This window comes from Marmota flaviventris, chromosome 20 (genome assembly GCF_047511675.1).
Source record: "Marmota flaviventris isolate mMarFla1 chromosome 20, mMarFla1.hap1, whole genome shotgun sequence".
NCBI lineage: Eukaryota > Metazoa > Chordata > Mammalia > Rodentia > Sciuridae > Marmota > Marmota flaviventris.
In genome coordinates this window covers 12583764-12595952 of record NC_092517.1, presented here as the reverse complement: position 1 = coordinate 12595952, position 12189 = coordinate 12583764, and the positions used below count along the sequence as shown (strand labels likewise).

Sequence of the window (12189 nt, the reverse complement as noted above, 5' to 3'; positions counted from 1 at the left end):
TCTCTCGCCATGCACAAAAGTTAACTCAAAATGGATCAAGGAGCTTGATATCAAATCAGATACTCTGCGTCTGATAGAAGAAAAAGTTGGCTCCGATCTATAGATTGTGGGGTCGGGCTCCAAATTCCTTAATAGGACACCCATAGCACAAGAGTTAATAACAAGAATCAACAAATGGGACTTACTCAAACTAAAAAGTTTTTCTCAGCAAGAGAAATAATAAGAGAGGTAAATAGGGAACCTACATCCTGGGAACAAATCTTTACTCCTCACACTTCAGATAGAGCCCTAATATCCAGAGTATACAAAGAACTCAAAAAATTAAACAATAAGATAACAAATAACCCAATCAACAAATGGGCCAAGGACCTGAACAGACACTTCTCAGAGGAGGACATACAATCAATCAACAAGTACATGAAAAAATGCTCACCATCTCTAGCAGTCAGAGAAATGCAAATCAAAACCACACTAAGATACCATCTCACTCCAGTAAGATTGGCAGCCAGTATGAATTCAAACAACAACAAGTTCTGGCGAGGATGTGGGACCCAGCTATTCCCCTTCTTGGACTATTCCTTAAAAGCCTTAAAAGAGCGTACTATAGGGATACTGCCACAACGATGTTCATAGCAGCACAATTCACAATAGCTAGAACCTAGATGCCCTTCAATAGATGAATGGAAAAAAAAAATGTGGCATTCATACACAATGGTGTACTACTCAGCACTAAAAAATGACAAAATCATGGAATTTGCAGGGAAATGGATGTCACTAGAGCAGATTATGCTAAGTGAAGCTAGCCAATCCCTAAAAAACAAATGCCAGATGTCATCTTTGATATAAGGAGAACAACTAAGGACAGAGCAAGGGAGGAAGAGCATGAGAAGATTACCATTAAACAGGGACGAGAGGGGAGAGGGAAAGGGAGAGAGAAGGGAAATTGCATGGTAAAGGAAGGAGACCCTCATTGTTATACAAAATTACATGTAAGAGGAAGTGAGGGGAAAAGGGAAATAAAACAAGAGAGAGAAATGAATTACAGTAGATGGGGTAGAGAGAGAAGATGGGAATTGAGGGGAGGGGAGGGGAGGGGGCATAGTAGAGGATAGGAGAGGCAGCAGAATACAACATACACTAGTATGGCAGTATGTAAAAAAGTGGATGTGTAACTGATGTGAATCTGCAATATGTATATGGGGTAAAAATGGGAGTTCATAATCCACGTGAATCAAATGTATGAAACATGATATGTCAAAAGCTTTGTAATGTTTTGAAAAACTAATAATAAAAAAAATTTAAAAATAAAATTTTTTAATAAAAAAAATGAAAAATAAACCAGAGTCCCTGCATCTAACAGAAGAAAAAGTAGGCCCTAATCTCCTTAATAGGCCTCGTACAAGAATTAAAATAAAAAATCAATAAATGGGATAGTTTCAAACTAAAAAGCTTCTTCTCAGCAAAAGAAGCAATCTGTGAGGTGAATAGAGAGCCTACATAAAGATACCATAGAGAATTTATGTGTCTCTATTAAGCACCAATCAAAAATAGATTAAAAAAAAAGACCAGGAGAGTAGGAGGAGGAGGGAGCAGAGGGAAAAAGGGGGTCCTGGGTACTGAAATGCAGCAAATTAAATGCCATGCATGGATGATTATGTCAAAATGAACCCCACTATCATGTGTAACTGTAATGCACTAATAAACACATTTTTTAAAAGTGGCATGTGGCCATAAACCTCACTGGCATTCTTCTATCAGGTAATCACAATTCACCCTCAAAGTGTCCTTCTGAGATAGATATTTTGCTTGATTTGACTTTATTTTAAATACACAAGGGGTCTATGTTTAGGGATTGTTAATACGTTGGACTTTCAATGTCCAAAGGTCCAAGTGTTAAGGCTTGGTTCTCAGACCATGACTCTGTTGAAAGGTGGTAGAGCCTTTAAGAGGTGGGGACCAGAAGGAAGTTTTAGGTCACTGGAGGTATACCTCAAAAGGGATGTTGAAAAGGTATACCTCAAAAGGGATGTTGAAAAGCTTCTCCTCTCTGCTTCCCAGTCACCATGAGGTAAGCAGCTTGCTCTAACGTGTAGCCCCTGTCCTAATATTCCAACATGCAATAGACCCACAAGCAATGTGGCTTACGGATCATGGACTGAAACCTCTAAAACTCTGAGCCAAATAAACCTTTCCGCTTGTTAAATTGATTAACTCAGTATTTTATTACAGGGACAGAAAATTGACTAACAGGGATGTTAAGTGATTTTCTTAAGCAACTAGTGGAAAAGATAGAACTTAAATGGGGACTTTTAATGGGGTTCTACTTTATTATATTATTTCTTAGTTGTTTGCAAACACTTGAAATATAATTCTCATATTTTATTTTTAACATAAAGTGATCATTCTAGAATTTTTGGTTTCCTAGGGCAAAAAAGTTAGGTACATAAACTCATCTTGTCTCCTGTCAAAATTCTGGTTTGGGAAACTTGTAAGAATCCCTGTTAAAATAACTGAGCTCTCTAACCTCATTCATTCATATATATATACACACACACACACATATATATATATATATACATATACATATATATACATATATATGTGTGTGTGTGTCTGTGTATACACACATATATACACACACATATATTTTTTATTTTTTAATTTTTATTATTTGTTCAAAACATTACTTAGTTCTTGACATACCATATTTCATACATTTGATTCAAGTGGGTTATGAACTCCCATTTTTACCCCGTATACATATTGCAGAATCACATCGGTTACACATCCCCTTTTTTACATACTGCCATACTATCATCTGTTGTGTTCTGTTGCCTTTCCTATCCTCTACTATCCCCCCTTCCCTCCCCTCCCCTCCCCTCCATCTTCTCTCTCTACCCCATCTACTATAATTCAATTTCTCCTCCTTGTTTCTTTTTTTGAACCTAAAATGCAAATAGTAATGGAATTCAACAAATTCCCCCATAGAATGTGGAGTATATTAATAAATACAAAGTGATTTGCTTGAATACCTACAATGTAAACAAGAATTTATGGTAGTTTAAGTTTCTGTAATGTTCATGTTTGTGGAATCCTAGTGGTAATTATAAAAACTAATAATCTTCCAGACATTCACAGAAAGAACACTGCTATATGCCACTGATTACCAGAAGAGATGCTGACAAAACAAGGGAAATTCCTGTTTCTTTCATTTCCAACATGTGTGAGAATAGTTACTAATGCATGTCTTCAAAGGAAAAAAACACTGTCTTTAAATTAAGGTAGTATTATATTGCAGGCTCTATTTACTGACCCGTAACAGATATTATTATATACTGACAGGTGTTTAGGGTCATTAGTTTTATTAATCTATTATTACTGAATTGGAAAGCCAACTTCCTAAGTTTATAATTTAAAAGTCAAGCATATGTTCAAATCAAATTAGTGGAAGTTAACTCAGAATCTACTGAAACTCTAGTTTAGGTATATGAAAATGCCCCTGGGAGTTGGGAGGTGTGGGAGTAATGTTTAAATGAGTGGAGTTTTAAGTGAGTGGCTGTCAGGAATGGTGAGATCTGTTTAAAGGAGGCTGCTACTTTGATCCATCTATCTATTTTTTGGAGAGGGAGAGGGAGAGGGAGAGAGAATTTTTTTTTTAATATTTATTTTTTAGTTTTCGGCGGACACAACATCTTTGTATGTGGTGCTGAGACTCGAACCCGGGCCGCACACATGCCAGGGGAGTGTGCTACCACTTGAGCCACATCTCCAGCCCCCGCCCCTTTTTTTTTTTTTTTTTTTGAGAGAGAGAGAGAGAGAGAGAGAGAGAGAGAGGGGGAGAAAATCTTTTTTAAGTTTTTTTTTTAAGTTTTCGGTGGACACAACTTTTTTATTTTATTTGTATGTGGTGCTGAGGATCGAACCCATTGCCCCGCGCATGCTAGGCGAGCACACTACCGCTTGACCCACATCCCCAGCCCCCAACTATCTATTGATAAAGGGAATAAGAACATATTTTTGCCAGACCCAACCTTCCAAAGAGAAGCAAAAAATACAGGTATTGTGGAATTTCCAGATTTATAAAATATTGGCAAGCAATGAGTTGTGTAAACTGCTTTTTCAATTTGGGATGTTTCATCTTGGGCTAGCTAACAGATATGCAGCAGTACACACTGTTTTGGATTTATAAATGTCCTTTGTAAAAACTCAGAGATGCTGACAAACTGAAATAACTCTTGGCATGATGGTGGCAGGTTAAATGTCATCTTTTCAGAGAGACCTTGCTTGTGTAGGTTCAAAAATCTAACATCAGGGCCGAGTCATGATTAGAGACCAGATTCATCTGATCCTAAATCCTTTCCTGTTTTAACATTTGCTCTAAGGGCAGCAAGGAAGGTAGCAGATGCAACCAGCCTCAATCACTGGATTATTAGTTCACTTTAATCAAAGCAAAAGTAGCCAAGACTCCTCCACTTGATCTCTCAAGAGCAGTAATTCCACCTCATGTCTTCAAATAAGCATTGAAAGGTTTCTAAAAATAAATTAAAAGGTTTCTAAAAATAAAAATCAATTTGAACAAAAGTAAAGTCAATTACTTTATCCATTTTCCTTCTTTTCTTCTGACCTGCCTTATCATTCAAAATTTACCTTTGCAATGTGAACAGGTCTATAGACTACTTAGAGAAGACTCAAGGAACCCTTCTGGTAGACCAAGTTTGTAAATTGTCTAATAGAGTCATGCAGAATTGCCAACTAGGGTCTGATTCTGAATCCATCTATTCATTCTTCCATCCAGCATTGGAACACTAGGTCAACAAGTGATATAGTCCTGCCCTTAAGTAATTTATCTAATTTAACTGTCTATTCATCTCCCAGTCCAAATAATACTGAAGAAGCCATATCCATAAGCTAAGCATTATGCTAAGTGCTGAGTATAAAGAAAAATAATCAAACTAGTACTAGAAATTGGTATCTTGAGCATTTTTACAGATCATGTGGCATATTAAGTTTGTGTAACTACTGTTGTTCATGAGGTTGTAGCTAAAAAATTGGTGAATGTTCACTCCTCACCAGGCACTGTTCTACGTCAGTTGCATATATTTATTTTAAATAATAACATTATGAAACAGGTACTGATGTGATCCTGGCTTACAGCTAGTTAAAGGAGAAATGAGACTCAGGTTCATTCGATCAGTACATCTTCAAAGCCTGCACACCTAATCACTAATAATAAAGCTCCAAATTACAAGAGATATTAATTATAATAGGCAACATAAAAGAAGCCTTCAAATTAAAGCTGAAGTAGTACTGGGTTTTGACAACTGATATATTTTTCCTTGTGTCAACACTGCTGATTATGTCTATTACCCCATATCCCACCCGTCATGTTATAAATGAGTGTTTAAATTTTTAAAATATTTTTACTGTTGAAATTATGATACAATAACGTGATCAGTAGTTTTATAGACAGGTGTAAGTAATTACTGATTTGGGGATATTTAATTTTATTAAACAGTGATTTTGTAAATCAACTGTTCTCGTGTCTTTATATGTCTGTAACAAAGAAATTCTAAGCAGCGTGAAAGGATTCCCTATTGGACAAAATCAAAACTTTTGAAATTAATTTTTAGTCAGATTAATTTTGTGGAAAAAAATTCTGCCTGCTAAGAGTGGAGACTAAATTTTATTTTTCTTGTCCATCTTCAACAAATACAAAAACCAATTTATTTTTAAATTTTTCATTACTGTAGTGGATGAGATTATAAGAGTATCTTATCTAAATTGTTTTTATTTATTAATTACCAAATGGTCCAAAAAGTATTAAAAATGACTGTCTATATAGAATTTCTTAGATTTCAAACAAGTTTTGACTTCTCTGATCTGTAACTTCTACCCCGTGGCCCCCATGGATGTACCCATTTCCAAGAGACATTGTTGGTATCCCAGACGAACCAGCACACATCCAGTGGCTCATACCAATTGGAGAGGCTTAGTCTGCATGCCCATCTCTATCACTATGGCCACAGTGGCTTAGACTAAAGCAGCTGCCATCCTTGAACTTGTAAACATCTAAGACAAGCCACATGGCTACAGAAGGAGACTTGGGTTCTTTGTTCCCAAAGGAAAGAGGATGGCACATGACTGCCAATAACATCCACCATTAAGAAGACTACAAGTTCATTATAAATGGTACAATTTTTAAAAAGACTACTGCACTGGTAGTGATTGAAAACATAGATTCTATCTCCAAAGAGCTTTCAGGTCTCTAGGTGTGACTTTTAAGTTCAACAGGGAAGAAATCACAGAAAAAGCTAACAAGCTTCATACCACAGACATAGAATGACAGATCAATGAGGTTTATGAGAACTAAAGTAATTCAGAAAAGGCAAGGCAATATTTACTCCATTTTTATTGAAGAGAGAATGCCAATCACTACAGTAAGTTGCCTCTTAAGAATAGCTTAAGATTTGCAGTCCCACCAGCAATGTATGAGTGTGTATGAGTCCCACCATCAATGTATGCGTATGCCTTTTCCCCCACATCCTCGCCAACACTTACTGTTGGTCTTCATAATAGCTGCCATTCTGACTGGAGTGAGATATCTTACAGTAGTTTTGATTTGCATTTCTCTAATTGCTAGAGATGATAAACATTTTTTCATACATTTGTTGACTGATTGTATATCCTCTTCTGAGAAGAGTGTGTTCATGTCCTTGGCCCATTTATTGAATGGTTTCTTTGTTTTTGTTTTTGTTTTTTTTTGGGGGGGGGGGTGCTTAGCTTTTTGAGTTCTTTATCTATCCTAGAGATTAGTGCTCTACCTGATGTGTAATGGGTAAAAATTTGCTCCCAAGAGGTAGGTTCTCTACTCACCTAACAGATTCTTTTGCTGAGATGAAACTTTAGTTTCAATCCATCCCATTTATTGATTCTTGGTTTTAATTCTTGCACTTTAAGAGTCTTATTAAGGAAGTTAGGGCCTAATCCCACATGATAAAGATTAGGGCCTACTTTTTCTTCTAGTAGACACAGAGTCTCTGGTTTAATTCCTAGGTCCTTGATATACTTTGAGTTGAGTTTTGTGCATGGTGAGAGATAGGGGTTTTCTTTCATTTTGTTACATATGGATTTCTAGTTTCCCCAGCACCATTTGTTGAAAAGGCTCACCTTTATTTCTATCATCAATAGAGTTCATGAAATATTTGGAGAGTTTTCTAAAGCATCCACATTCCATTCCTTTCCTTTTTTTTTTTTAACTGGTGATTGAACCCAGAGGACACTTAAGCACTGAGCCACATTCCCAGCCCTTTTTATTTTGAGACAGGATTTTGCTACATCGCTTAAGGCCTGACTAAGTTGCTGAGGCTGGCTTTGAACTTGCAATCCTCCTGCCTCAGTCTCCCAAGCCTCTGGGATTACAAGTGTGAGTCTCCACACCTGGCTCCTTTCCTACTTTCTAATATATTCCCTACTGCAATTTTTAAACAGTACTGCATTGTGCATTCTAAAGCATTTTTTTCTTATTTCCTTTTATTTTGGTTTTTTTGTGTGTGTGCTGAAGATTGAACACAGGGGTGCTTAACCACTGACCCACATCCCCAGCCCTTTTTTATGTTTTTATTTAGAGACAGGGTCTCTCTAAGTTGCTTAGGACCTTGCTAAGACACTGACTTTGAACCCACAATCCTCCTGCCACAGCCTTTGGGATTATAGGTATGTGCCACTGCATGTAGCAATGTTTTTAGAACTACTACTTATCCTTCAAGATTCATTTTAAATATAACTGGATTTTTCCCCTTAACTCAATGTCTATGTGTAGTCCTACTATACATCTACTATACATCCATTATTGAAGTCTGTGGACTCAGAACATAGGGGCTTGCTCTTTTTAGTGTATAGACACACTGCTGAAAAGCAATACAATACATATTTGTTGCCTTTGTGTCTTCTGCGTTCTCCCAGGAAGTATGTTTTTGTGAAATCTCTTACTAGTAGAATAGAAACCTGAAAAATTAAGGTTATTTATTTATGAATTGCAACTGGGAGAGTAAGTGACTTTTCTGGTTCTATAATTCCCTTTTACAAATTTCTCATTAGTGCAGAAATATTCTGGTACTGAGCCATGCAATCATCTCTTAGAACACAGAAGAGTCAGGGCTCAGAGCTACCACACTGGCAGTAACAGTACATGGAATGCTCCATTAATAGAATATGCACTACTAGGCACCTCAATTATAGCTGATCGCATGTAGAAAAGACACGTGAGTCTGCTCTGCAGCATTGGGATTCAGACAACCTGAAACTTTCTTGGCTCAGAAACTCACCTGCAATTACTGACTTCAGAGAAAGCTCTCCTGAAATTGTCATTTGCTAGAGAAGATATAACTTGGGATTGCAAGGGTACCCCTGAGTCTTTGCAAATGAAGAGACCATCCGCTACTTGAAATGCTTTGTATTCTTCTGTTGCTGAGAGGAAAGCAAACTTATAAAACAATGCTTGCTATAATTCCACTCTTGCAGATGTGTTAAACTGAATCCCAACAAATACAACAGAAGGAAGAGCATGAGTAGAGTGATGTATGACAGGATGCCAATCACTGGATAGGACACCTGAACCGTGGCCATGGGTTCCAGGTAAGAGGGATGAGGTAAACTCTCCAGACTGTACTTTTCTTCTTCTTTTCTTAAAATGACTTAATTCCAAATTAATAAAAGGGGTCCACAGTATCACCTCCTATTACAACCTGCTATCTAAGTGGTCACTCTAGTTGAACTAACCCAGATTCTCACCCCTTTAAAAATAACTGTTCATGCCTGATTCATCCCTCTAGACTGCACATAATCCTAAACATAAACAACTGCATCCACCTGAGGACTCAGGGAGACCATTAGCTCTTTATAACACACTTCCCTCAGCATGACAAAGTAGAATCAAATGTGTCCTCACTTGATGCCAAGCCAAAGATACACTTCAGATCTAGCTTTCATAAAACCAAAAGAAAATTCAAAGTAGGTAGTTGACCCAACTTTCCAGGCTAATTGAATATTTTAAACTGGGTACTGTTTGGAGTAGCTGGAATGAAATTGTATTGTTTTCTAAGAAGTTTTGAAGGCCAGGAGTTCTCTGCTATTCTCCTTTCTGTCTTCTTACAAGCCCATTTATAGGTTTATAACTCACTTTTTTAAAAAAGATAATTATAGCTCAAAACTCTTGTTTGCATTTCAGGCTTATATCCATTTCATTTGGCTTTTGAATATTTAAGAAGTCTCACATATTTTAAAAAAATCCAAGTTAAGAACTGGCAATCTTGATTTTTATTCCTCCTACTGCCTCCTATTCTTTCTCATCTGAAGGGGTGCCAGCATCCACAAAGCCCCTTAAATAATACATACATACCTCTCATTTGGCTTAATCTCCACAATCATTAAATATGTCTAAGCCAGTGTTCCTTAAAGTAGCACCTACATTACCCAGACTTCTTAGAAAGACAAACATTCAGGTCTCCCTTAGCCCCAGGCCTTTTGAATCAAACCCTGGGGATGAGGCCCCATAGTTCATGTTTTCACAAGCTTCCAGATTTGTTCTGATACATACTCAAGTTGAAAATCACTTCATTAAGCCACCCTACTGTCACCCAACATCTGCAATACTTTTTTCCTAAGTTATTTTTTATTCCTTAATTTTTTTTTTAATTTATTTTTGTGGTGCTGAGGATTGAACCCAGTACCTCACACATGCTAGACAAGTGCTCTACACTGAGCTAAACCCCAGCCCCTGCAATAGCCCATTAGTCATTCTATTACCCTTCTTTTCCCTTCCAATTCATTTTCTTCCCAGCAAAATAATTTTTATCCCTTAATTTGAAGAAGTCACTTCCTTATTATCTCTTAGTGGCTTTTAAATGCACTCATAATTAAAGTTAGAGTTTTCACCATGGTGTACTAGGAACCTCAGAGATAAGACTTTTACCTATAGCTCTTACATCTTCCCAGTCCTTCCCCATCACTGATGACACTAGGGCTATGTCAGCCTTCTTATCAGCTAGATGCTCATCCTGTGGACCCTACATCTCCACTTCTATTATTCGCTAACCATCTCCCTTGTAACACTCTGGAATGACCACATACCCATCTCTTTACTTGGACACCTGGTAGTTCCCTCCTACATGATCAATTGGCATGAGAACAAGTATCCTGTTTCCTTTGGCAATATGTATTTACCCACTGCCTCTCACAGAGTGTATCCAAAGACAGGTATTGTAAAAACAGAACCAACACCAAATTTGTTGAATGGCATATCAAATGTGATTCTCACAAGGGATATGATACATACGCAGTAAACAAAAATAAAGTTAGTATTGATACTGGTTCTTAACATTAGTGTGCTTAAGAAATTCCAAATCACATATGAAGCTGGTAAATGCCAGTTGGCAAAATCTTATGTACATGGACAAATCACGCATTCCGAAAATTAAACACAGGTGATGAAGCTTGTGCTAGAAAAGATTAATCACCTGTTTAATGTCCTGGGTTTTATAATAATCTCTGTGCATTTCACATATACCACAGACCTTGACTATACTTTTAGTCTTGGTTGAACCATCTTTCTATCACACAAGTAATACCAGGTAAATCTCCTTTTAGGTAAGTCCATCAGATTATACCACACTTTGATTCTGCTTTTTATCACTATACCTTGGATTTTCTTTTTTAATTTTCTGTTTTGCTTTATTTTTTAATTCCTTTTTGCATACCAGATTAGGGCAGCTTGCATTCAGGACAATTTTAGCTGCTTTTCAGCTATGTCCCTAAGCATTCATCTCAGCGAGGGCTGGCACTTAATTCCAAATTCCGGTTCCATTCATTCTTGGATGCCACATTGTAATCCTTTAGGTTCAGGCTTGGTGTCAGTTCATTTGGCTGGTGAAACTCAGGAAAGGGAGATGGAGAGGTGGACAGGTATAAGCAAAGTCAGGCCCCAGGAATGGGCAAATAAGGTTAACTGGCTTGTGATCACTTTACACTGTTCTCTTTTTAGAAACCATGAAACAAATCCCCATCCCAGCCCCAGATCCTGATTCTGTTTTCCACTTTCAATGACTCCCCAAGTGCCTCCAAAGGTACAGACTGATAAAGACTAGTGACATCATTTTCAGCTTCAGAAGAGACAAAGAATTTTCTGGGAAAGGACTATGATGGTTAATTTTATTTGTCTACTGGACTGGGCCAAAGGGTGATAAGACATCTGGTCACATGTTATTCTAGGTGTACCTGAGTGGGTGTTTCTGGATAAGATGAGCATTTTAATCAGTAGACTGAGTCAAGCAAACAGCCCTCCCAAACGTGTATGTCTCATCCAACCTATCCAAGGACTAAATTGAACAAAAGAAGCTGAATAAGAGACAATTCTACCCCCTCCCTCAAACTCCCTGAGCTGGAACATCAGCATGGACTTGATCCTATGCAAAACAGTGGCTGTTTACTTGAGATCACATTTTAAAGAAAAAGGTAGAAGTTATGGAAAGTGCTAATACTGCAATTAATCAGATAATCTCAGTTTAAACCAAAATGACTCATTAAAAATCATCCAAAGAAATAAAAAAAAATCATGTCACCTCCAAATAAGGAAGAAGGAAGAAATGAAAGGACAAAGGAAAGTGTAAGAGAAGGATCCCATAAAAGTGACAGCAGATAACTTGTTAAGCAATATAAGCTTTGGGTTAAATGAGAGAATTCACAGAGTTTATAACTATAGTGCAAAAAATTCAATACACGTTTTCTAATGCATGACCATGATCATCACCCTTACTGGTACTATTAGTCAGACCTTACTGGTGCCAGTAACAAATTGCAACTTCACTTGTGTATGCATGCACACATGAAAACAAGAAATACCTGTTGGTGGAGCTGGAGTGTAACTCAGTGTTAAGTGTTTACTTAGCACCTGTGAGATCCTGGGTTTAATCCCAGCACCAAAAACTGAGAATAATTTGTTTTACTGTGCAAATTAAAATTCACGAAACACTGTGGCGCCTACCTTTAATCCAAGCAGCTCAGGAGGCGGAGGCTGGAGGATCACAAGTTCAAAGCCGGCCTTAGCAGTTTAGCATAGTACTAAGAAATTCAGTGAGACTTTGTCTCTAAATAAAATACAAAATAGGGCTGGGGATGGGGCTCAGTGGTCGAGTG

At 37.4% G+C, this 12189-nt stretch overlaps 1 protein-coding gene across 2 annotated transcripts in view; it reads right to left on the bottom strand.

Annotated features, from left to right (window-relative positions):
* Positions 1–12189, bottom strand: part of Grm7 (glutamate metabotropic receptor 7) — an 837641-nt gene that overhangs the window by 233667 nt on the left and 591785 nt on the right. The gene's annotated exons all lie outside the window — the stretch shown is intronic.